At 44.2% G+C, this 27,217-nt stretch overlaps 1 protein-coding gene across 3 annotated transcripts in view; it reads right to left on the reverse strand.

Moving 5' to 3' along the window:
* LVRN (laeverin) overlaps positions 1-27,217 on the reverse strand; it is a 126,598-nt gene that overhangs the window by 97,777 nt on the left and 1,604 nt on the right. The window lies entirely within an intron of this gene.

Consider the following 27,217-nt stretch of genomic DNA (forward strand, 5'->3'; position numbering starts at 1 on the left):
CGGCTGGACGGGGGAGTTCAGAGCTCCTGCACATGCGTCAGAAGGATGGCAGCTGGCTTGAATCAGAAGCCAGGAGGCGCTGGTGAACGGAAAAGGCATCGGCCGAAGAGGGAGGAGAGCTGCACAGGGACCCCGGGGAAAGGAAGCCACCACGCTACAAGAGCATGCTTCCGAAACGAATTATGCTCGTAAACCAAGGTACCACTCTATATAGTTATACAACTACACACAAAGCGGTTTTACATACAGATACTTCAAGCATTTTCTGTATCTGTCCTCATGGGCTCACAATCTATCTAATGTACCTGGGGCAGTGGAGGATTAAGCGATTTTCCCAAGGTCACAGGGAGCAGCGCCGTGTTTAAACCCACAACCTCAGGGTGCTGAAGATGTAGCTCTAACCACTGCATCACACTCTCCTCTTCAGTTCCTTGTGGAAAAGCAAATAAGAAGAAATCAGTTGCAATTCAGTTGGCAGAGAACACCAAGTTGTAACGGATGAATGATGTAGAAACTGATTGTTTTATATTTAACCTTAACAAATGATGGAAAATAAACAAAACAAAATTCTCCAGCTCATGAAGACAGAGGAGAGAAAGGAAATGAAAATAAATAAATTAAATATTCAGGGCAAATTCCTGCAAACATCTTATGTAGCCAGCATGATAGTTTAAAAAAATGATATGGGCCTTAATTGAGAGTCAATAAAGTCTCACCAAACTAGGGGCCCCTTTTAGAAAGCCACGGTAGCGATTCTCCTAAAGCAAAAGTACCCAAGCTCATAGGAACTGAATTGGCTTCAGTGCATTTACCGCCAGAGAATTGCTACCGCAGCTTTGTAAAAGAGCCCTAGATGTAGCGTGATCCTCTCCCTTTAACCCAAGAATCATCTTAGTGGCCGTATTCTGACTAGTCTGCAATCTTGAAATCAACTTAGTGGATAGGAGACAAAAAAAAAAAGACAATTACAGTAATCTATGCGTGGACATTGTTTTGCATCTCTGGAAGAGCTTTCTTCCGACGGTACCCAAGCAATTCAGCAACTGAACTATAACGGTGACTTGGATAGAATAATGAAGCTTCCCAGACGTTGGGATTCAGTCATTGCAAAGCAGGGAGACTATATTGAAGGATTGTAAAGAAATACTTGAAAAAAAAAAATAAAACATGTAAATTTTTAAAAAAATAGTGTGCATTATTTATGAAATGACCCTTGTAACTGTGAAAGAACAAGAGTTTGGACTAGAACAGAAATGTTTTTCTCAATGAGCTAGGTTTTCTTAGGTAATGTTATTTATAAAAGGTAGCTTTGATCAACATATCTATCTATATGATATTTCAAGGATAACATACTGTCTAAATAAACTCCAAAACTCTTGGCTACCTTATCTACCTGTAATTTAAACCTGCAGAGAAACATATTTCCTTAGGGATATCATTTCCACTTTCTAACCAGAGTAATTTTATTTTATCCCTGTTTATTTTTAAAAAAACATGTACTGAACTTAATAATTCCAGGTGTTTTATGCAAGATAGAACACAATGTAACAGTAGATGATATGTCTTGAAAAAATATCAGTAAAAACATATCAGCATAGGAGAAAAACTTTGCTCCATAGTTTGAAAATTTGTCACAAAAAGATGTCATGTAAATATTAAATAAAATAGAGGATAATGCAGACACCCCATAAGGTTGAATCCAGCTTGCCAAAATTTGAGAACCCATTTATAATACCTGAGAGTATAGGTGAGTACCTCCAATATTGAGTAAACTCCTTTATTTTGACCAGAGAGCATTCACTTGTGTTGAGTTTAGCATCTCCAATCATCTTGAAAACTTGGCTTCTATGCCTGAGAGAAGGCTTTCTGGTCTCAATGCCAAGTGATACATTGGGTATAAAACCCAGCAAATCAGCCATTCTAACATTACCACCACAGTAAAGTATGATGGTGGCAGCATTATGATATAGAGCAGTGTTCTTCAACCTTTTCATACCTATGGACCGGCGGAAATAAAATAATTATTTTGTGGACCGGCAAACTACTAAGACTGAAATTAAAAAAACACCATCCTCTGCGTCCTTGTCCCTTTGTACCCCTGTGATCAGTATTTCCCTTCTGTGTCCCCATCCCTTCTCCATCCAGCATTCCCCCTCTGTATCTGTCCCTATTCTCTATGCACAGCATCTCTTATCTGGGCATCATCTCTTTATTCTTTTCTGTCCAGAGCCAAGGCCCCCCACCCTATGGCTTATATGCCTTCCTTGCTCTCCCCCCTAACATAGAAACATAGAAGATGACGGCAGATAAGGGCCATAGCCCATCAGGTCTGCCCATTCTACTGACCCACCCCCAAGTCTACTATCCTAGGGATCCCACTCCTGGTGACAGGTTTCCTTGTCAGCATCTCTCCCTCCCTAATATATACAAACAAAACCCCAAGATTCAAGACTCTGTATGCTGTACAACCCCAGAGAAAAAGAAACAAATGCATTTCTTCCTGAACAGTGCAAAATATAGACAGCAGATGTAAATTCTCAAAAATTGACACAATTCAATCACTAAATTGAAAATAAAATAATTCCCCCTACCTTTGTTGTCTCCCTCCCTCCATGCTGTGCCTCAATTACTGTATTTTTCACTCCATAAGATGCACTTTTTCTACCCCCAAAAAGGGGGTGGAAAAGTGGGTGCGTCTTATGGAGCGAATACACCTTCCTCCCCCCCCTCTCTCAATACACCTTCCCCTCCCCCTCGGTACCTTTTTTAAAAGTTGCGGCACTCTCCTGCCAGACGGCTGTCTTTGGAAACAGAGCAGAGCGGCGCGACACAGGAGCGCGACCTTTGCGCTTCCTGCCTGGTCCCGCGCCGCTCAGTGATTGGCTGAGGTCAGTTCTCATTGAGCCAACCTGAAAGAGCTTGAGCTATTCTGACAAAAAGAATGGACAAAAACTGTACCATCTCACTGTGCAAAGTTGGTAAACACATATTCCAAACCAGTGTTTCTCAACAGATTCCTGGAGTACTCTGTAGGCATTATGATTATCCGGCTATCCAAATACACAGACATGCGTTAGATTTGTGCAGGACAGCTGGTAATTGGGCAGTATGGGTGCCTATCTAGATGATCAGGGCCACTACTTCAACAAATAAGATTTTAACTCTTACCAGTGGTAGCCAGGCAGAGCAATATCTGACCCCTAAATATTCTGGCCTCTTCCAGAAAAGTGGAATACTTCAGAGGAAGGGATAAGAGTTCAGAATGAAATTACTTTGACTGAATGAAATGACTTCTCCTGGAAATGACCAGAATTCTCTCTGTAATTATCCTGGAAATGTCCAGTTGTCTCTTTTGTAATCCGCCCAGAACTGCAAGGTTGAGGCGGAATAGAAATCAGTAATGTAATGTAATACAAAACTAACTTACAATATAAATTAGGGAACATACCTTCAACCCCAAGCTGTAGCTTTATAATCCAGAAGGTCTATAGGGTGCATGCTGTGGTTTTCAAGCTGTTATACTAAAATCAAAGAGCAATCCAAGAGAATAGCACCCGCGGTATTGGTTGTATGAGAGAATAGGGCACCCTCTGCATCCTTTCTAAGATACCAAGGAGAAAAGAGATCCACACCCCCCACCACACACACACACACACTCTATACACACACCCACATGTTCTTCAAAATGTTTCCGCCCTTTCATATTTTTGCAGGAAATGGTTTGGGCTAGAGAAGTGGTAAAAGAGCATGTTAGTAAGGCACTGGTGAAAATGTATTGCAAAACAGGGTAATTATCTGAAAAAGTGATAGTAACATAGTAGATAACGTCAGATAAAGACCCAAATGGTCCATCCAGTCTGCCCAACCTCATTCAATTTAAATTTTTACTTTTTTTTTTTTTTTCTTTTTGCTATTTCTGGGCAAGAATCCAAAGTTCTAACCCGGTACTGTGCTTGGGCTCCAACTGCTGAAATCTCCGTCAAAACTCACTCCAGCCCATCCTCAACCAAAAGGCCATTTACAGACACATACCGTGCAAACCTGCCCAGTGCTGGCCTTAGTTCTTCAATATTTACTATTATTTTCTGATTCTAGATCCTGCGTGTTCATCCCATGCTTCTTTGAACTCCGTCACCGTTTTCCTCTCCACCACCTCTCTCAGGAGCACATTCCAGGCATCCACCACCCTCTCCATAAAGTAGAATTTCCTAACATTGCTCCTGAATAGAGAATGACATGGCGACAAATTTTTCCCCATCCCCACAGGAACTCAATTTTCCCTTCCTGTACCCGTGAATTTTGTCGCTGTCCTTACCCCATTCCTGCAAGCTTTGCCTTAATCACAAAAACCTCAAACACTTATGATTTTAAAGTGTTTGAGGCTTGTGCAGATGATGACAGAGCATGCAGGAATGGGGCAGGGACAGAAAAAGAACTTGCAGGGATGGGACGGGAAAAAGAGTTCCTACGGGGATGGGGAAAAATTTGTCCCTGTGTCATTCTCTACTCCTGAATCTACCACCCCCAACCTCAAATTATGTCCTCTGGTTTTACCATTTCCCTGGAAAAGATTTTGTTCTATATTAATACCTTTGCTTTTGAGATGCTCGCATTTAATAAATAGGGTTTTACAAAAATAAAAGTGCAGATCCCTCATATACGAGTATGATATATATAATCACTGGAATGAAGGAGAAACTTTTATCAACTTTATCATCTAAAGCTACGGTGTCCCTGTATTAAAAGATCTGCTTCAGAGTCTCAGCCTCTCCGAGTCTCATTGCAGTTTGCATTAGAACTGTAAGTGAAAAGCATAAGGACCATAAGGAGTGTTTAACCCCTGCTACCCTCAGTACTAGAAATAAGAATAAGGAGAGATGAATTTTATCTTGAGCTAAGGAATTAGGAACGTTAAATCAGAGATATTATTAAATATAATACAGTTGCCATTTGTTGCCTAAGTGGCCTGCCTCTGCCTTGTTGTATTTTGCCTGAGGTGAATTTGAGTAAATTGTTGGCTCAAAACAACAATCCTGGAGTTGCTTGACTTATTAAGTAGACAGCATGGAGTAGTGAAGCTGCTCATTGGCCTCTTGGAAGATTATGGTCCTAGCACTGCTTCCAAACAATAAATAGGTTATTCACAATCCAGGCTACACTTTAAACGATTACCTAGGCAAAACATTGACTCCAGATTACATTTCCATACAATGGAAATTGTGCATGCAAATTTAATTTCATGCATATTAATTGTGGTTATCCTGAAAACCACAATGGCTAAGCGATATTCAAGGCTTGAGAACCTCAGGCTTAAATGATTAATGGCTGTTACTACTGCAAAAGAAGCTTCTTCCAAGAAATGAATCAAGGAGTGTGAAAACTAATATAATCAAGATTTTTTTTAGTTTCTAATTCTTAAATTACTCTTTTAATCTCTTTAATTTTCCACATTAAATAAACAAAGTATGTTGTACAGATCAATGAAAAAACTCCTTAAGTTTAATTAAATTTTAAAGGTAAATATTCAGCCGGCTGTGGTGAGCCTTTTGCTGACCACTGCCAGTGTTGTTCCCAGATATTCAATACTGGGCTATGTCCAGACTTCAGCATCAAATATCAAGTTTATGCAGTGCCAGCTAACACACAGCTGGTTAAGTCAATATTCAAACTTAAACCAGCTGTGGGCTGCCACATAAAGATCAGACTGTATTTTATGCAGTCCCATTTATGAAGTTATCCTGGCTGGTTAAATGGCAAATAATGGCACATAACCAGCCAAGTACTAACTCCACAGCCACAACTCTCCCAAAATACACAATTTTTACTTAGGTGCTGCTAATTTTCCAGTTACGGTAAGTGCTGCTGAAAATTAGCCGATAGCCCCAAACAAGCATTTAAGAGTCAGTGGCTGTTTCTGGCCAGTAAAATAATTTTGAATACTGACCAGACATTTTTTTTTAACAGCAGAATATGAAAAATCCACAAGGGTATAAAGACTTACAAGGCCCTGTGTAAAGTTTGTTATCTAGGTCAGTGTTTTTTAACCTTTTTAACACCTGTGGACCGGCAGAAATAAAAAAATTATTCTGTGGACCGGCATCGGTCCGTGGACCGGCGGTTGACGAACACGGGGCTAAGTCGTGGGCCAGACCCCCCCCCCCATCTCTACCCAATCTCCACCCCAGACCCCGCCCCCATAATAGTACTAATTGCACCTTGCACATCCCGTGCCTCATCTGGAAACCTTCCCTCTGACGCAGGATGCCTGTAGGAGCTACTGCCTGTGGCTTTGTGCACTGAATCAGTTAGGAAGAGGGAGCAGGCTCAAAGATAACGCCACATCGATCGTACCGTGGACCGGCGGTTGAAGAACACTGTTTTGGGCCTGATGCATGTGCTGGTCCTGTGGACCGGCAGGAAATTTCTGCGGACCGGCACTGGTCCAAGGACTGGTGGTTGAAGAACACTGATCTAGGTCGTACGTTATGCATTATAACACTATAAACAAAATGAGGACAGGCTACTGGGCAATTATGAATTGTTTATATAAAAAGATCAAATCCATAACCAACAAATTGCCATCAGAAAAATATTTTGTACCTTTGGGGAAGAAAGCTGAATCCCTAGTTAGGCCATGTCTCAGTCACCCTGCATATCTGAGTCACCCTGCATATCTGAGGTTTTAGACCAAACCCTTGTAACTAACAGAATGCATTATCAGCTTCTTTTCTGTATTTTTCTGTTTTTATTTAACTGCTGTAAACCGAGTCGAGCTTTCTTAGAATGATGACTCGGTATATAAAGTTAAGCTTTAGTTTAGTTTATTTATAAACTTCATTCTCTTTTTTGAATATGGAGAGGTGTGTCTTCACGATGTCGGGAACAATAACATTTGGGCATAGGAAATATAGTAACTTTGGGGTCAATATTCAGTACAGAGAGCAACACGGTAACCACTCAGTTACCGTGGTAATCACCTGGTATTACCGCAGTAATGTTAGGCCATTCCACCCTCCTTGTGCTATCACCGCCACCCCCGTTTTCCCTCCCCTACAACCCCCGGACTAGCAGCTCACTCTGTTTCTCCTGCACAGTTGCTAGTTAGATTAGAGATTCATTTAGGCAGCCACAGGGCCTTTGCTAGGCCGGGCCCACCTCCAACTTCCTCAGGAGGTGGGCCTGGCCTAGCAAATACCCGAGGCTGCCTGAAGAAATTGCTAATCTAACACTATCGGCAGCATAGGGAAGTAAAACAAGAATAAGCTGCTGCTGGACATGGGAGTGGGGATGGGAGTGAGGATAGGTGCTGATGGGGAGGGGGAAGAGGTGCCGCTAGACCTGGGTGGGAGGGGAAGGGAAGAGAGATGCTGCTTGACCTAGGTGGTGGGGGAAGCGAAAGGGAGAGGTACTACTGGACTGGGAGCGGAGGAGGGAGAAGGAGAGGTGATGCTGGACCTGGATGGTGGAGGGACAAGTACTGTTGGACTGGGTGCAGAGGGAAAAATTAAAAAGGTTAGGGCTCTTCAGTTTGGAAAAGAGACGGCTGAGAGGAAATGACTGATATCTACAAAATCTTCAGTGATGTAGAACAGGTACAAGTGGATACATTTTTTTTACTTTGTCAAAAATTACAAAGTCTAGGGGACACTCAAAGTTACAGGGAAATACTTTTAAAACTAATATGAGGAAATATTTTCTCATTCAGAGAATAGTTAAGCTCTGGAATACGTTGACAGAGGTTGTGATAAGAACGGTTAACGTAGCTAGTTTTAAGAAAGGTTTGGACAATTTCTGGAGGAAAAGTCCATAGCCTGTTATTGAGACAGACATGGAGGAAGCCACTGCTTGCCCTGTATTGGTAGCATAGAATGTTTCTACTATTTGGGTTTTTACCAGGTACTAGTGATCTAAATTGGCCATCGTGAAGACAGGCTACTGGTCTAGATGGACCATTATGTTTAACTGGGTTTGTTCCCAGCAATAGAATATATTGTTATCTGTCATGAACTCATAAGGGCTTTGGCAGAATATAAGTCAGAATGTAATGTATTGGGGACTCCAACGCAGGGGATTCTGTGGTTAACAGCAGTTGGACTAGTTTGACGCTACTGGTATGTCTGCTCCAGCGGAGATGGCCAAGCGCTGCTCCCGCTGCAGAGCTAGTAGGAAGGCCTTAGGAATGTCTCAGGGGCACATCGGCCATGCAAACCAGTTGAGAAACACTGCTATAAAAGATATCATCCCTTCCCCAAGGAAACTCACTCTCCCGTAGACCCTTCTTCCCAGGGCCTACCTCTTTGAATCCCTGATGGTCTTGGAGTTCTGGAGCATGAGAAATCCCCTGTCATTTCTGAAATAGTACTGGTAACACCTAGCAGTAGTTTTATGGTAATTACTGCTTGGATCAAATTTTTCTAAAAGGCAAATAAACACCTTCTCAATATAGCCCTCAGCTCTAAAATACTTTAGTCCAGGGGTGTCCAACCTTTTGGCTTCCCTGGGCCGCATTGGCCGGAAAAAAATTTCTGGGGCCGCACAAACACTGCAGCAAGACAGAGGAGAGAGCCGGCAAGATGGTAAACATCCGGGGGTAGCAGAGGAAAACACTGCATCGCCCTCGACTGGGACCACACAAAATACTTCACAGGGCCGCATGTGGCCCTTGGGCTGCAGGTTGGATACCCCTGCTTTAGTCTAAACAAAAAAAAAACAGGAGGCTAGATAACCATACTGAGAATCTCTCTGCATAGCACTTCCTCCCTCACCTGCAATATATTTGAAAAAGTTAAATGCAATGCACAGTTAAGAACTATGATAAAGTTTTAAGGATCATTGCACTCTATAAAAGATACAATGTCTGTTCAAAAAGTTCCATGACAGTTTGACTTGCACACCAACAGTAAGTTCTTTTGATATATGCTTTGAGGTGTTGAATAGTTTGAAATCTCACGAGTAACCTCCTTTTTTCCTTTTGTTAATATATGTTTTTGTCTCCAAGTTACAGCAGTTTTTGTGAAAGTGTGTTTTCATGATCGGCTATGTTTCATCATGTGCGACCTCAATGAGCAGTGCTACAGCATGGAAGTCCTGTTTTAAATTGGGTAAGTCCAATTCTTTATATGTGAGTTTGCAAACCATTGGTATGTATAATGTCTTCTCATTATTACATATCTCTTCATGTTTTCAAAATCAGACATGCACTATGGTTTCTTTATTCTATTAACTTTTCATTCTTATGGTTCTCTTAGGCACTTTATAGATTTCTGTGCTTAATCTTATACTCTAATACAGTATTCAACCTTTTTACACCTATGGACCGGCAGAAATAAAAGAATTATTTTGTGGACCGGCATTGGTCTGCAGACCAGCGGTTGAAGAACACTGGGCTAAGTCGTGGGTCAGACCCTGCCCATCTCTACCCAATCTCCACCCCGACCCTGCCCCCATAGTCCTAATTGTAACACTATTTTTTCCATTCATTTTTCATATATACACACAATATAATCTTATTAACAATGCATCGATCGCATCACAGACTGGCAGTTGAAGAACACAGTTTTGGGCCTGATACACATGCCGGCAGGAAATTTCAGTGGACCGGCACCGGTCCATGGGCCGGTGGTTGAAGAACACTGCTCTAATACACACCATGGCACTTTTTCTTTTCGGCCTTTTTTGGCACATTTTTTCCTCTTATGTCTCTTGTCGATGTTTCAAGCTTCCCTATATAGCATGATCACACTTGACTCACTTGTTTTATCCTGCAGTCGAGTGTAGACACTAATATGCATGCTACAGATTGGCATCACAGTCACTTCTTATCTTTCTCTTTATCATTATTCATAATTACCTCTTCCTTTTAGGACCCCTGAGGAAGGCGTGTTCGCCGAAACACGGACCGTGTAGGGTCCAGTTGGATTTTTCTCACAGTATTTTTTATCATTGTACTTTTTAAATTGAATTTTCATGTTTTTATATGTCGGTGTATAATAAATTATCTCCAGAACATCTGTATCCACAAGTTTTTGTTTTTGTTTAAATTGGGTAAGACCACTACAGAAACTTATGAAATGTTGAAAGTGGCTTATAGGGAATATATCATGAGTCCAGGAAGGTGTTTTAAATGGTATTCATGCTTCAAAAGTGGTTGTGAATCAGTGGAAAACAATCCACGAACTGGAAGACAATCAACATAAACTGATGAAGATTCTTGTGCGCACTAATTGGCAATTAACTGTTAAGAGAATTAGCAAAGGAATGCAACATCTCCATTGGTTCATGCCACAACATTCTAACAGAGAACTTGGGGCTGTCTCGCATTGCGGCAACATTTATTCCATGGTCGATAACTGACAACAAGAAGATAAACTGTGAATTTTGTGCAAAAATTGAGATGACAATTCTTCCCCAGCCACTTTACTCTCTTGACTTGGTCCCTGCTGACTTCTTGTTTCCTAAACTTAAATCCACGCTGAAAGGAAAGCAATTCGACACCATTGAAGACATAAAGCAAAATTTGACACAGCAACTTTGGCGATTCCTGAAGATGCGTTTAATGACTGTTTCCACAAGCGGAAACGATGTTGGGAAAAGTGCATACGTAGGGAAGAGAAGGGAAGTACTTTGAAGGGGACCCAATGGAATAAGTTGTAAGATTGTTTAATCAATTTTTATAAAAGCAGTCCTGGAACTTTTTGAATAGACCTCATGCACTTTAAGGTACACAGTGAAGGGATGGGAACTGAAATAATGAACCCATGGGTGGGAAAGAGAGAGATACAGGATCATGCTGTTGACGGGGGTTGGGTATGCTTAATTTTCTCAGCCTCAGATAAAACAATCCTTTTTTAAGGCATATTTTGGTCAAAATTTCTTGAATTCTAGTAGAATACATATGGTAATGCACTTGTGCGATAGGTATCACATAAGACCACTTAAATATGTACCAGCACTACAGAATTTAAATCTAAACTCTCTCCAAGAAAAACAGTTTAACTACAAAATTGCCTCCATCTAAAAAGCAAGACATCCCTCAGTTATCTACTTTTGCTAACAATTGCATCCTACATCTCTGCAATTTATATACGAGTATATATTTTTTATTACCTGGAGTTATAATTTAAAGATTAATCACAATATGCTTCCTTTTCTGTTAACAGCTGCTTAGCTTTTAGAATGTTAGTCTTAGAAATTTAAGTAGAGGATTATCAAAATTCATGCATGGCAAACATGTACCCATCAATGAGCCATCAGTTCTGAAACACTACAAAAAGCAAGAGCTAGGTAACCATACTTACGTTCAGTCAGGCAAACTAATATTACAGAATATCTCAATGTAAATTGAAGGAGGATGCTAAACCACAGCAATTTAGTTTAATGCAGTTTAAGAGTGAGAATATCTCTGCATAGAACCCCCTCCGCCAATCTGCAAAATATCTGAAAAGGTTAGATGCATTGAACAGTTGCAAAAGACCGTGATAAGTACAAGGTAGTTAGGAGATCTTTCAATATCAGAGGTTTAAAAAGATATAAAACGAGGACATTTAGAACATACAGAGAAGAAAAATGCAAATGAATGAAACAGCAGATACATGAAAGGACAAGAAAGTTGTGATTAAAGTTCAGTGAAAGAGAAAGGTTCATGCTTGTAAGAATACAGAAAAGTGAAAATAAACTTCAAAGGAAATTAACTGAGCGGATTTCATTAAAAAGTAAGAGGGGCATAAACGAAAGGGACGTCTAAGTCCATTTGCGTCTAAGTCGTAAGTCATTCAAAGTAAAAAAACAGCCTAGGACACATTTTCAAAAAATATGTCCAAAATTTTTTTTATTTTGAAAATCGTCTAATTATACGTCCTGCCGATCTGATCGTCCAAGCCGCTAAATCATCCATCTTTATACCACATTTCCATCCAACTTTTCGTCCAAGTCAAAAACGCCTAGAACAAGCCCTGTTGGATGTGGGAGGGGTCTGCAAAGTGAAGGACTGAACACCCAGACATGCCACCTAAATAGTGGGGTACCTTACAGGGCACTGCTGTGAACTTCACAAAAAGGGTGCCATGTCTTCTCCTCACTACAGTTCCCTTATAGGTCATGGTGAGCCCCCAAACCACCTCCAGAATCCCCTAGACCCACTTATCTACCACCCCAATAGCCCTTATGGCTGCAGGAACCACTTATATGCCAGTAAAAAAGGGTTTTGGGGGTGTATAGGGGAGTGCACATGTTTAAAGTATCAATGCAGTGATTACAGGGGCTTATGGGCATGGGTCCTCCTCTCCATGGGTCCCTAACCCATCCCAAGACGGCTTAAGCTGCCTCTGTGCAGGACGACTATGCTTTCCCATGCCAAGCTGCCAGGTGATGATGGTCTGGAGGCTGAATTTTAAAGATGTGATTAATATTTTTATAGGGGTGGGGGGGGGGTTCGGGGATAACTTGGGTAGTGTGTGGGGTCTATTTTATGTGTTTTCAGTGCTTATCTGGTGACTTTAGGTGGGTTTTTGTGACTTAGACCATGTTTTACATGTTTTACATAGCGTATACTATGGTGGATCTCTTCTACTATCCTCCCGCTGTTGGTGTACCTCAGAGCTCTGCTCTGGGAAAACTTCTTTTTTCCACCTACACTTCTTCCCCTGGTGCTCTAATCATCTCCCACGGCTGACTCACTGATCTATCTCTCTACACCTGAAATCTCGACAGATATTCAGTCCCGGGTCTCAACCTGCTTGTCTGACATCGCTACCTGATGTCTCACCGCCATATAAAATTTAAACATGGCCATCTCTCCTCTTCCCCCGTTCTCTATTTCTGTGAATAACATCCTCATCCTTCCTGTCTTGTTGGCTCGCAACCTCAAGGGTCATATTAAATTCATCTCTCTCCTTCTCTTTGTATATCTAACAGACCGCCAAAACTTGTCACTTCTTTCTATACATCACTAAAATCTGGACTTAACTTTTTGAACACACTGCCAAAACCCTCATCCATGCTCTTGTAACCTCTCAACTAGATTACTGCAATGTGCTTCTCGCAGGTCTTCTGCTAAATCAACTCTCCCCTTCAATTTGTTCAGAATTATGCTGCACACATTGTATTTCGCCAGGGTCGTTATGCTCATGTTACTCCTCTTCTCAAATTGATTCATTGGCTCCTTGTCCACTTCCACATATAGTATAAATTCCTCTTATTGACCTACCTCTCCCACTCTTATCTCTCTCTATACTCTGCCCCGGGAACTCCGTTTGTTGGGTAATTTTCTCTTGTCTGTACCCTTCTCCTCTACAGCCAACAACCAACTCCGTCCCTTCTGCTTTGCTGCGCTGTATGCCTGGAACAACCTGCCTGGCTCGGTACATCAGGCTCCGTCTCTGGCAGTATTCAAGTCCAGCTAAAGGCCCACTTTTTTGAAACTATGTTCAAGTCTTAACCCTACCAATTTGTAAAGCATCGAATTTGTTTGTCATTCCCTTTGTAGCCCCCTACCCTCCCTACAAGAGCAGCACATATTGATTTACCATATTTGTCTAGTGTGTCTTTCATAATTAGATTGTAAGCTCTTTCAAGCAGGGACCATCTCTTCTGTGTTTAATGTACAGTGCTATGTATGTCTGGTAGTGCTAAAGAAATTATAAATAGTAGTAGTAGGTGAAGGTGCGAGGCGCTGTTGACAAACCAAATGGTAGCACCAAGAACTGAAAATGGCTCTCCAGCACATGGAACCCGAGAAATCTCCTGTGATCTGGAAAAATTGGGATGTAATTAAGCATCTATCAGGTCCAGCAAGGCTAAAAATTTACCTGGAACTACCAAGGCAATGACTGATCTCATTGTTTCCATCCTGAATCAGGGAACCTTTAATGCTGCATTGACTGCCTTGAGATCCAGAATTGGTCTCCAATCTTCAGAGTCTCTCTTGGGCACAATGAAATATATAGAGTATCTGCTTGAGCCCGAGTCTGCATCTAGCACCGGCTCTATTGCTCAAATTTGTAACAGCTTTTGAACAGTTGTGCTGACCTTGGCCACTTTCTTCAGTCCTCCAGCCAGAGGGGTCAACAGAATTCGAGTTTGTACCCCTCTCGAATGATGTCCCGCACTCATTGGTCTGAAAAAAATTTACACCCAAGTCTCCCAAAAATCCGATAGTCTCTCTCTTATATTAGGGATCTTACAGACACAGTCCAATCTGGCATCATTGGGACTTCTTAGCATTAGTTGCTGAGCGAGAGCTAGATGTGGAGGCTCTTCTGGAGCCTCCAAACCTCTGTCTACAGCTCTGAAAGGACCTTTGGGATGAGGAACCCATAATGTGGATTTCTCCTGCCACAAAAAGAATGACTAGAATTCCAAGAACCTCGTGATTTGCTGTCTGGCAAGGATTTCGGATGACAATCTATCACGCTGGTCATCAAATCATCCAAGTCCTTGACTGAACAGCATCTGACCATTGAAAGGAATCTTGCTCAAAGTGGCCTTAGATGCCGATCTCCTGCTCACTGCCTAATCCAGAGCATTCTGCAGGCAGAAATTGTATAAGCTGAAACATTACTTATGACCCTCAGCATGTCATAAATAGTGTCCGCCACATAGTCCATCCCAACCAGTAATACAGGAGGGCTCTCCGCACCCCCTGCAGCCAGATTCTGGCAAAACATCTTATGGCAGGCTCACAACACAAAGGAAACCACAGCCGTAGCTTTAAGTCCTAAGGCCAATGCCTCAAACTGCCTTTTGAGGACTAAGCCCACTCTCTGATCCTGAGAATCCTTCAGGACCACTCCCCCTTCACTAGGCAGAGAAATTCTCTTAGTAACTTGCGCCAACAAAGAATACACTTTAGGAGTGGTAAGCAATTGTTGGAAATCAGAAGGCATGGGATACAATTTTGTCATCTCTCTGGACCCCAACAGAGGACCTTCTGGTAAATCCCAATGTTCTATCATCATCCGGTAATCTCCGGGTATGAAGGAAAGCATGCAGACTGTGACTTAATGCTGCTTAGCAGTGAGAGCTGGGCAGAAGAAACTTGCAGGAACTCCAGATCCAACTCCCACAGAGAAACTATAATAACTTCAGTTAGATCCACAGGTTTAAATAGCCTGCAGTGTCGGATCCTCTCCCTGGTCTAGGTCTATCACCGACCCCTGGCCGCCTGCCCCAAACTGAGACCCTGAATCCTCCAAGGAGGACACATGATGGGAAAGTAGTGGTATTTAATCCTACCCCAAATCATCCCCAGTCCATTTCTGACTGGACCTCCGGATCCTGCAACTCTAGCAGCTGCCACAAGACCTCATTCTTTGGAGGAAAACTCCTCCAAGTACTGCTCGACTGGCTCACAGACTGACAACCTTTTGTACTTTTGATAAGCTGCATACATTAAAGACACAAAATCAGGGTGAAAGACCTGACCTGGAACCTCAGAGGAATTCTGTCAGTCTACCGCGTCTCCTCTCAGGGTAGAGGCATCTGCGCAAAGGCGCTTTGCTGGTGACACAAATTGCAGTTTAGAGGCTCTAACTTGGCTTTGTGGCCTGAATCTCAAGCTTTCTGCCCTTCCTGACCCGAGGAGTGACCAGAGAGGCTAAGCCCGTTGCTCCCACACACACACGGATCAAGGGCACTTCTCAGCTGACAGTGCAAAACTGATATGATATGGGCTCTAAACCACCTGAAGGGTTCATAATAGACTTCCACCAAAAATGAGGCAATTTGAAGCAGAAGAAGGCTTTTATCGGTCATATAGAACAATACAAGTATATCGTGATACAACAGCAGAACAGTCAGGAAGAAGGAGGTTTTTAAATAAAATTGGGAAATCCAAGATGGCCACCATGGCAGCCTTTCAGTGCCAAAAAACAACCTGTGGGAGCAAAACTAAGGGCTCCTTTTACCAAGGCGCGCTACAGGGGTTAGCGCATCAGACATTTCATCATGCGCTAACTCCCGCGGCAGCCTAAAATCCTAACGCCTCGTCAATGGAAGCGTTAGGTACTAGCGCGGCAGGTGGTTTAACATACGGTATTCCGCGCATTAAACTGCTACTGTGCCTTTGTAAAAAGACCCCCAAAAGTTCAAAATTACTCAAAATAGCATTTTTGAGGTAGGGGACCCTCGGGACAACCTTAGAAACCCTTACTTTTGCCTAGATGAGACCCACCCAAATTTTTCCTTAAATAGTAATGAGCTGTACTGACAGACTTGCCATATGCTATGGGGCTCATAATCAAAACAGAAAAACATCTAAAAACCTGCCTAAATAGGCACTTAGATGATCAGTGAGGCAAGTCGTCCAAGTGCCGATAATTGAACCGGGTTTTACACATATTTATAAACAACCCAGGCCTTCACAGTGCTGCTGAACGACCAAAGCTAAAAGGGGCATTTCAGGAGGGGTGTTGAGGGCGGGACTTGGGCAGGATGTAGGCCGTCCTAGACTTAGACATACTGCATGTATAACCAAAAGTTTTACAACACTGCCAAGACGAAACTTGGACGTTGTGACTTGGGCCATCTAAAACCAGGTCTAAGTGCTCAGAAGGTATCCAAAGTGACCAGATAAGCACTGCAGACACAAAGTACAGACCCCCACACACTGTCCTAGTGATCACTGATCCCACCCACATAAAAATTGTAATAACAACTTTGCATATCTGCCTGCAGATCATAAGCACCTGGCAGCCAGGCGTAGGAAAGCCTAGTAGAGCTGCACAGAGGTGGCTTAAGTGGTCTTGGGGGTGGGTTAGTGAACCATGGAGAGAAGGACCCAGGCCCATAAGCCACTCTAATCACTGCATTCATGGTGAAAAATGTGCACTCCTCAAAAAAAAAAAAAAAAAAAACCTCAAAAATAAACCCATATCCTTTTGTACTGCCATATAAGTGGCTCCTGCAGCCATAAGGGCTATTGGGGTGGTAGATAGGTGGGTCTAGTAGATTCTGGAGGTGTTTCGTGGAGCTCACCATGACCTATAAGGGAGCTGTGGTGAGATGTTTATGTTGAACCCTTTTTGTGAAGTTCACAGCAGTGTCCTGTAAGGTACGCCACTACTCTGGTGCCATGTCTGGGTGTCCAGTCCATCGTTTTTCTGGTCCCTCCCACACCCAAAAGGTATTTTTCTGGGCATTTGGGATTTGGATGAATTTTTGGACAAAAATGGGGTATAAAGATGGATGACTTAGCAGTCTGGGTGGTCAGACGTCTGGACGTACAGTTGGACGATTTTCGAAAAAAGAAGTTATGTTGGACGTATTTTTCAAAAATGGACATTTTCCCATGTCCGACTTTGGGCGACTTATGCCCAAAACAGACTTAGAAGTTTCTTTTGATTATGCCCCTCTAAGCCTGCATCATCTTCTTACTGCAACTGAAAACGGAGAAGTAATTTCTGCCTCAGACAACAAAGGTGGCTCCAGCAGCTTGTCTCTTTGGGCTGCCATTTATTCAAGTTTCAAATACCTGAAACCCTAAACCCCACACAATTCTTTGGGGGATATGCAGCTGACCTTTGCCTAGCCTCCTGGCTAGTAGCAGAGTCAAATCAGTCTGTGCTCAGAGGGGACCTAACACCGAGTTCTGAAGTGTTAACGCAGGCCTGCCAGGCAGGTGTTATTTTTAAAAGTATGGCCATCCTGGCTACAGAACCCAACATCTGACCCTTCTTACAGCCAGAGCTCTCCTAGAACTACTGGGAACCTCTTAGCAAAGGGAAGCCACAAAACGACCAGATTAAAACCTGAAAATAAAAAATCTAGTGCGGAGCAGAGGAAAAGATATCTTCTCAACTCCTTGGTGAGTTAATTCTGAGGAAAGGGAGCTCTGCCCGGAGAGAAGAAAATGACCGATGTCTTCTGCAAGTAACTCGCAAGTTGGGGTGCTTAACCCATCCATAAGGAACTATATGCTGTTTGCACAGGAATCTGCTTTAATTTGCTGGAGAACTGGCCTAGTGGTTAGAGCATATGCCTCAGCACAGAGGTTGTGGGTTCGATTCCCAATGCAGCAACTTGTGACTCTGGGCAAGTCACTTAACACTTCATTGCCCCAGGTAAAAAATAAGTACCTGTCTAAAATATGTGAACTGCTTTGATTTGTAAACCACACAGAAAAAGCAATATATAAGTCCCATTCCCTTTACCCTATTTTAACACCTTGCTGGGGAGGGGGTAAATTGGTCTCACATACAAAAGCAACATTGACTTTTACTTCTTATTCCTAAGCTGTGCTGAGACCACTTTTAGCCACATTTATTTTCCCCAATTAGCACATGGCTATTAGCGCGGGAACCCTTACTAGAGAAATGGCACAGTGACAAAATTCATCACCTATGCCATTCTTTAGGGCTCCTTTTATCAAGCCGCACTAATGGTTTAACGCGCGTAATAGCGCACGTTAAACCACCGGCCGCGCTAGCCACTAACATCTGCCTTGAACAGGCGGTAATTTTTTGGCCATCGCAGGGGTTAGCGCGTGATTACAAGTCACGCACGTTAACCCCGCTAACGCAGCTTGATAAAAGGAGCCCTTAGTGTCTATCTCAACCTCAGTCCTTCTACACCAGCATTTTTCGATGCAAGGCTTAAGGGTGAGTGGCTGTGCCCATTCATACTCCAGTTCTTCCCTCGATCCTTAAAAGAATGACATGGAGATGGTTTCCCACGGTTATCTGCAGTGACAGAAATGGTAATGAGTTTTGTCACTTGTCATTCTCTAACCCTTACTAGCACTTACGTATTTTCTAGCTTGCCCTACCCACATACCACAGGGCAATACAGCTGTGCTAACCAATTAGCACTGGGCACACCTACTCACCCCCCAAAGATGCCCCCAGCGCTAACAAAAAAAAAGTATTTTTTAGCACACAACAATCTGAAAACTACTGCATGATGATTGAAACATGCCGCAATAATGCTTTTTAGCCTGCTGTAATAATAATAGTTTATTTTATTATTATTTTTTTTAATAATAGTTTATTTTTATATACCGCCAAACCATCAGTTCTTGGTGGTTTACAAAATAACAATGTCTTATAAAAGAAAATAACACAATTCAATAAAAGATACCGACTAACAAAATGCAACCCTAACTTAGTCAAAGTAAAATTTGCACAATATAGATTATTTATACTAAAATAGATAAGCGACTGTAAACATTATTCCATAAAAATAATAAAAAATCTGCTTATAATAATTTTGAAATCAATTAAATATTGTATTGTTTAAATAGATAAGTTATGAGATCTTTCTGAAATTGATAATAAGTGAGAGCTGGAGTAATAAGAGCTTTCAAACATGAATTAATTACTCCTGCTTTAAACACCAGAGTCCTATCTAAGAATTTCTTAAAGCAGCACATTTTTGCTGAAGGAAAAGGGTCTCCTCATCAATGGTGTAGTAAGGGGGAGTGGACTGCCCCAGGAGCCATCTAGGTGGGGGTGCTGGCACCTCTACACCCCCCCAATGCCATGCTTTTGCCCTCCCTCCCTTAGCTCTTTAAAATCTTCACTAGCATGAGCAACTACTCTAGCCTTCTGCTTGCGCCAGCCTGGCTCCCTCTGAAATCAAATCTGGGTCACAGGGACAGGAAGTGATGTCAGAGGGAAAGCCAGCGCAAGCAGCAGGCCGGAGGAGCTGCTCGAGCTGGCAAAGATTTTAAGAAGTACGGGGGTGGGAAGAGATGACATGAGTGTGGCGAGGAGTGGGGGTTGGTATGGAAGGAGCAGGGGGGCAGAAAGGAGGGCGCAGATGGGCACACAAAAGTACCATAGGTTTCTATAGTACTTTGTGTGTCTAAGTGATTTGAAAATGAGTCACTGAATCAACCATAATTTCATTATTCCTTTAATAACAGTTAAGATCTAGCAAATATAGACATTTGTGGGAGGGAGAACCTGAAATTGCCTAGAAATTGCATGTTCTACCAATAGACCAATAATCTTCAAAGCACCTAAATGTATCAAAACATAAAGGGCTTCAGTTTCAGCTTACCCCGATAGACAGACACAAGCTCTGGTGGGTGCTTGAGCACCCCCAATATTTTTCCCTTTAAGTCATCAAAGGCAGCAAACTCCATGCTGCAGAGCTACAGGAAAACACAGGGAGAAAGTGGTTCTGTAGGTGTCAGGTCAAAAGCGCGCCGGGACAAAGGCGCGCGCCGAAGAAAATTACTGTTTTTAGGGCTCCGAGGGGGGGGCGTGGGGGGGAACCCCCCCCCACTTTACTTAATAGAGATCGCGCCGCGTTGTGGGGGGGTTTGGGGGGTTGTAACCCCCCATATTTTACTGAAAACTTCACTTTTTCCCTGTTTTTAGGGAAAAAGTTAAGTTTACAGTAAAATGTGGAGGGTTACAACCCCCCACAACGCCGGCGCGATCTCTATTAAGTAAACTGGGGGGCTCCCCAACAAAAACCCCCGTCAGAGCCCCTAAAAACTGTAATTTTCTTCGGCGCACGCCTCCGTCTTGCGCTCAGTTGTCGGCGCGCGCCTTTGTCTTTCGCGGGGTTGTCTATGTTACTGTTCCTGCCTCCCCTGCAGCCTGTCCAATAGCATACAGGGGAGGAGGGAGTTGCTGTAGCCTAGTAGCTGCCAATGAGGGAGACAAGTGCAGCAGACTTTGACAAAAGAACAGACAGTTTCAGTTAACTTTACTGGCAGGACAATTTGACCTAAGTGCCAAAGATAGAGTTATCAGATGTCCAGGAAAACTCAGACATGTTATCTTTTTAGAGGACTATCCAGGTGCCTGGAGGGATTTCCAAAATCCGGCAGATTGTCCGGGTTTTGGAAGTCCCTGAGCACAGGGCCGCATCTAGAGGCCCTCTGCGTATTCGCATATGTTGACGCAATGATGTCATATGCGCATGTCATTGTGTCGACATCCGCACATGCACAGGGAAGGAGGTTTGACTGGAGGCAGGGCTGGAGGCGGGCCAATGTTCTCTCTTTTTTTTTTTTTTAGAGGAAATCTAGCAACCCTACCTAAAGCAGTTAATGTTTAAAAAAAAAAAAAAAAGATTAGAGATACTGGGAGAGGAATAAATTAAGCAAGGAAGGAGTGAGGGGAATGGAAAGGGGTCACTGGTTAGGAGAGACACTGCCCTGCCGGCGATCCTCACCCTGAAGTGCCGCGGTTCAGAGGGGGATGGGCGATCACCATCACTGGCAGGAAAGATGAGCCATCTCTCCTGCAGCGATCAGCCCTTCCCCGGCTATTACGATTGGACAGGAGGGAACCCAAGCCCTCCTGGCCCGTGGCACCCCGAACCCCCGACTATGTTCAAGGCAAGAGGGAGCTCAAGCTCTCTTGCCCCGGCAGCACCCCAAACCACCGATTATGTTCGGGGCAAGATGGAGCCCATGCCCGCTTGCCCCGGCGGCTGGTTGGGTCCATGTGCTTAAGGCCCTGCCCACAGGAGGGGCCTAAAACAACTGGGCCGATTCTGGTTGGCCCAGGTTCCTCAAGCCCCACCTGTGAGCGGGGTTTGAGCTGCCTAGGCCAATCAGGCCCTAAGGCCAGCCATTCCGGAGATGGCTGGCCTGCTGGATGGACGGGCTTGGCACCCGTCCATCCAACCAACTATTTTTAAGGTACGGGAGGGGGTATCATGGGGTCGGCGGGGGGGGGGGGGGTCGCAGGTTGGCGATCATGGATTCAGGGGGGCGGTCGTAGGGGGTTGCGTCGAGGGCAGGAGGGCCTGGGATCTCTTCTGCCCGTATTTTAGAGGGGGGTGGGGGTTATTGGGTGTCGCCGGGCCAGGAGGGCTTGGACTCCCTCTTGCCCTGAACGTAATCGGAGGTTCAGCGTACTGCCGGGGCAAGAGGGCTTGGGCTCTCTCTTGCTCCGAATGTAGTCGGGGGTTCGGGGTGCCGCCGGGCAAGAGGACTTGGGCTCCGGGGTGTTGCCGGGCAGGAGGGCTTGGGCCTCCTCCTGCCCAATCGTAATAGCCAGGGGAGGGCTGATCACTGCAGGAGAGATGGCTCATCTCTCCTGCCAGCAATGGTGATCACCCACCCCCCTCCGAACCGCGGCACTTCGGGTGAGGATCGCCTGCAGGGGAGATGCCCTGCTGCGATGCTCACCCCGTAGCGCTGCTGTTCGGAGGGGGGTGGGCGATCACCATTGCTGGCAGGAGAGATGAACCATCTCTCCTGTAGCAATAGGCAGGTTGCTGGGGCCGATGAGCTGCAGTGATCAGCTCAGCAGCCCCTTTTCGACACTTATACCTATTTTTGACTTGGTCTAAGTCAAAACGTATAAGTGCCGACTAGGCAACCTGCATAAAGTTTTGGTTATACCTGCTGCACGCCTAGGTCTGTCGACCCACCTCCCGCCCTTTCCCCTCCTCTAAAAACACCTCTTTTCTCTCTGTGTGTTTAGAGGCAGGGGAAAGGCCTAAGCTGGTTTTAGATACATCTAAAACTAGCTTTGATTATGGGTACTTGGACGATCAGGCTTTTTGATCGTCCAAGTACCCATTTAGGCCACTTTTTAGACTTTTTTTTTTTTTAATTATTACGAGCCCTTTAATGTTTATCTTAATTTAGTTTTCTTATTTCATAGTTTGAATAGTTTATAAATAAATAACTTAGCTTTTCAGCATTTCAGCTGAAAGTTTGCTGAAATGCTAAAAAGCTAAGTTATTTATTTATAAACTATTCAAATTATGAAATAAGAAAACTAAATTAAGACAAATCATAAAATATAAGTATGCTTTTGCCAGGTTGGGAAGAATAAGGAATTGAACCCCAGTGAGTTATGATACTCAGGGGGTTGGTCTGAAATCCCATGGGCACTAGCATGTTTGGTTGCAACGTTATTGTGTTACATATGGGTGACGTCATCCGAAGGCGGCATAGATGGATAGTTCTCCTAAAGCTTAGACGAGCCTTTTTCCAGGCTCCTCTGAGCATGTGCAGGTCCCCCCCAACCCCTCTCCACATCCGTTTCCTCTCCATTTAGTCCTTTAGCTATAGGCAGGTTCATCTGAGAGGTGAGGTGAGTGGGTTTGTGTGGCTGACTTATCCTGCTGTCCACAGAGAACTCCTATTACAGGTAAATAACTATGTTTTCTCCTGGACAGGCAGGATGAGTCAGCCACATATGGGTGACTTCCAGGCTGAAGGGGCATAATGTTGACAACATTTTGTTATGCTCTTCACAGCCCGTGTCGTGCTGTGGTAGGATGAAGTTGCATGGAGTGGATCGAGACCTAGACAAAAGGCCCAGGATTCCCTCAGAAGAAAAGGCAAGGGTAAGAGTCCATTGAGACAGGAAGGGCTGCGACTTGAGGCACTAGGAACCAGAGGAAGTTGCATCCAATTTGTAAGGTTCATAAAGGTTACAAATAGGGCAGTCTTCTGAAATCTATTTCAACAGAAACAGGCTATCAAACAGTAAGCAGCAAGAGCCTTTCAGACCAGAATCAAATTAATGCTTTGGGGACATATGTGACCTAGCAAGTTGTGTGGAGGTTAACTCTGCAGCAGTAAGAGCTCAAGAAGCTAAGAAAGGTAGTGTTTGTCTCTGAAGGGCCATAATGGGAGACCCATACAATGGAGGGGCGGTACAATGCCTAGCCCCAACGGTATGGGGTGGGCCCTAGAGAGGACCATTTCCCCTGGCTTGACCAGGGCGAAAGTGGCTACTATGGACTGTAGCAATCTGGTGTAAGTAGCGATTTGAGGAGACATTAATTTTTAATGGTTATAACTAATAGACAGACTGGATGGACCGTTCAGGTCTTCATCTGCCGTCATTTACTATATCACTATGTTACTTCTCATCAGGGCAGTTCAAAGCGGGTGCGGCCCTGCCGATTTATGTTATGCCAGGGCCCTTCAGTACCGTGTAGTGATGCAGTCCTTTAGCACCGGTAGTCACCGCGAGGGCTGGGTTTGAGCTACTCCCCCAGAAGCGCAGATATTCTTTGGGAGTAATTCATCAGCAGCAGTGAATTAAAAAACTCTGGGGAGTTGGTAGGAGGTGCTTACCTCTTTGAAGATGCTGTTTCCAGGTTGCAGCCAGACCGGGAGGGGCCCAGTTCCATGGGGGGGGAGGGGGAAGCTTGAGTTAATATCAATCCCCTAGGGCAAGGCAGAGGCAGTTTCTTTACTGCCAGTTCCACTGACGGACCAGGAAAGCTCCCTGTTCAAAGCAGGGCGGACTTTCTAACTTTAAATACTGCCTGCTGGGTGGGGGATGGGCCCAAGAAAGCTCACTGTTGAGAGACAGGGCGTACTCTCAAAACCTTGAGAGTACTGCCTGCTCTAGCTGCATCAGAGGTCTGCAGCCTAGACTGGGTGTTCAAGGCAGGGCGGACTCTCTAAATCTTGAGAGTACTGCCTGCTCTTTCCTCCAGACCTGGCTGCATCACAGGTCTACTCTATGGGCCATGTGCAGCCTTAATGCCGGCTTGCAGGAGAGAGATTCCTGAAGACCAGGGTCTTGTGCCCGCCTTCCTGGTTGACAGGGGATAGTCCCAGGAGGATTCCTGTAGTTTTGAAGGTAAGAGAGAAAGAAAACTTGAATGAAGAAAAGTAAAAGTTAGAGAGCAAGGAAACCCGTCCGCATGGCCGGACGGATAGAACAGACTGGAGAGGAAACGGATGTGGAGGAGGATTGGGGGGACCTGCACATGCTGGTGTCCAACTTAGGGTGAAAGGATTACAGATCCCGGAGAGACATAGTATCACTGACAAGAGTGGATAAGGACTATGAACTACTGACTTGAGATAAATCGAGTGGAAAGACCATGGTGGAAGTTCTTGCCACTGCTTCAGTGTACCACAGGCCACCGTCACCGAGGATGGCAGGATCGCCTCATAACCCTCAATCTGCAGGAACCAGAGATACTCATTCAGTAGATCAGGATAAGGAACTGGAGGCAGCCCTTGTGACACAAGAAACTACAAAAGATGGCATCCCCTGCTGCTCCTGACATTCCTGTTTGCCTCTCGGGCGTGGGATCTTGCTCCGCTCTCAACCTGCAACGTCAGACACTGAGTTTTTTTAAAGCTCAGCCTGGGAGATTTCTACCTTCTTTCTCCTGACATTGCTGTTTGCCTCTCAGGCATGGGAGCTTGCTCCGTCCTCAACTTGCAATGTCAGATGCTGAGCTTGTTTAAAGCTCAGTGCCTAAGGGAGAATGGTATAGAGAATTGAATAAATAAATAAATAAATAAATAAATAAATAAGAAAAAAGAAAGTGTATGGTTTGCACAGGTTTGTAAGGGAGAGGCACTATTGAGGACTGCCAGTGCCTGGGAGGTGTAAGAGGAGCCCACTGAAAAGTTCTCAGCCCAACTAAGAAGAGAATGATGTGGAGTCAGAGAACTTACAAGTTATTCCACACTTTTCTTGAAACTTTTTTAAATTTCATTGAAATGAAAAGTGTGGAATAACTTGTAAGTTCTATGGCTCCACATCATTCTCTTCTTGATTAGGGGTGTCAAACTCAATCACATAAGGGGCCGAAATCTAAAACATAGGCTAAGTCGCAGGCCAAAGTTTTTAAGATACTTAGGGGTCCTTTTATTAAAGGTACACTAACCGATGTAGCGCGCGTTAAATGTGCACCTTAATAAAAGGAACCCTTAGTCCAGGGGTGCCCACACTTTATGGGCTTGCGAGCTACTTTTAAAATGACCAAGTCAAAATGATCTACCAACAATGAAATTTAAAAAAAAAAACCCACAAAGCACACTGAAAGGCAGAGAAAATGTTAATTATCATTCCTATTCCGGGGTTTTTTCAAAGAGGTCACGGCAGATGACTCTATGCAATGTCACCTCAGTAACAACCATACAAAAATAGACAAATATACCCCCTCCCTTTTTACTAAACCGCGATAGCAGTTTTTAGCGCAGGGAGTTGCGCTGAATGCCCCATGCTCCTCTCGATGCTCATAGGCTCCCTGCGCTAAAAACTGCTATTGCGGTTTAGTAAAAGGGGGCCATAGTGCAAAATATAGACAGCAGATATAAATTCTCAAAACGGACACATTTTGATCACTAAATTGAAAATTAAATCATTTTTCCTACCTTTGTTGTTTGGTGATTTCAAGAGTCTCTGGTTGCACTTTCTTCTTCTGACTGTGCATCCAATCTTTCTTCCCTTCTTTCAGCCTCCTGTTTGTTTCCTCTCCTCCAGACCTCATTCTCTCCCCCCAACTTTTTTTTCCTGTCTCCCTGCCTCCCTTTCTTTCTTTCTCCCTGCCCTCCCCCAAGCCATCGGGGAACAGCCCCCAAGCCACCCCTGCCCCAACCTCTCCCTGCAGAAGCATTGTGGTGACCAGCATTCCGCTCCCCAACGTCAATTCTGAAGAGAGCCACGGAGCAGGGAGTGTGGCCGGATGCAGGTAGAAGGGAGAGGGCCAGATAGGAAGGCTGCTGGAAGATGTAGAAGCTCCAGAGCATGACACCGACCCCGGCCAGGATGATTTCTTTTTCAGGCTGCTGCCACAGGCACCCCCCCCCTCCACCGAAATGACAAAAACCAAACTCAAGTGGATGCGTGGCGGCAGCAGCGGCTTTGACGTCAGGGAGAGGAAGGCTGATCAGCCCAGTAGATTGGGATAGCAACACAAGTCTATCACAGAGCTCGGGATGGGCTCCGCGATCGACTCACATTGCCTTCCCAATCTACCCTGCCTTAGTCTTAGTAGAAGTATAGGGTTACAACCTCTCCAACTCCATGCCGGCTCTTTGATGTAAACAAAATAAATTAAAAAAAAAAAAGACTCTTCCTCTCTCTTTTAGGTCCTAGTTTACGCCTGCTATCTAACACCAACTCTGGCAGGATACACATTTCAAATATGACATATTGTAGTCACAAAACAGAAAATAAAATTATTTTTTCTACCTTTTGTTGTCTGGTCATTATTGAAATCATGTTGTGGGCCAAGGCTCTGGTTATCTTCTGATAATTCGCTTGCCAGGGTCTCCCTCTTTCTTCTTCCCTTCCATTTCCCTTCCTTGCCACGGATCCTTTTGGCCCGAGATTTGGCCCTCTGTTCCTTCCTTCCCTCCCTCCACCCTTGCTTCCTGGTCTCGCATTAAAGCAGCCTGCAGAGGATCGCTGGTCAGCTGTAGCGATCCTAACAGACTGCCGTTGGCCTCCGCAGCACATTCCCTCTGCCGTGGTCCCGCCCCCTCCTCTGACGTACGGGACCGCAGCAGAGGGAATGTGCTGCTGAGGCTATGGCAGCTTGT

The sequence above is a fragment of the Geotrypetes seraphini genome, chromosome 1 (genome assembly GCF_902459505.1).
Source record: "Geotrypetes seraphini chromosome 1, aGeoSer1.1, whole genome shotgun sequence".
NCBI classification, from domain to species: Eukaryota; Metazoa; Chordata; class Amphibia; order Gymnophiona; family Dermophiidae; genus Geotrypetes; species Geotrypetes seraphini.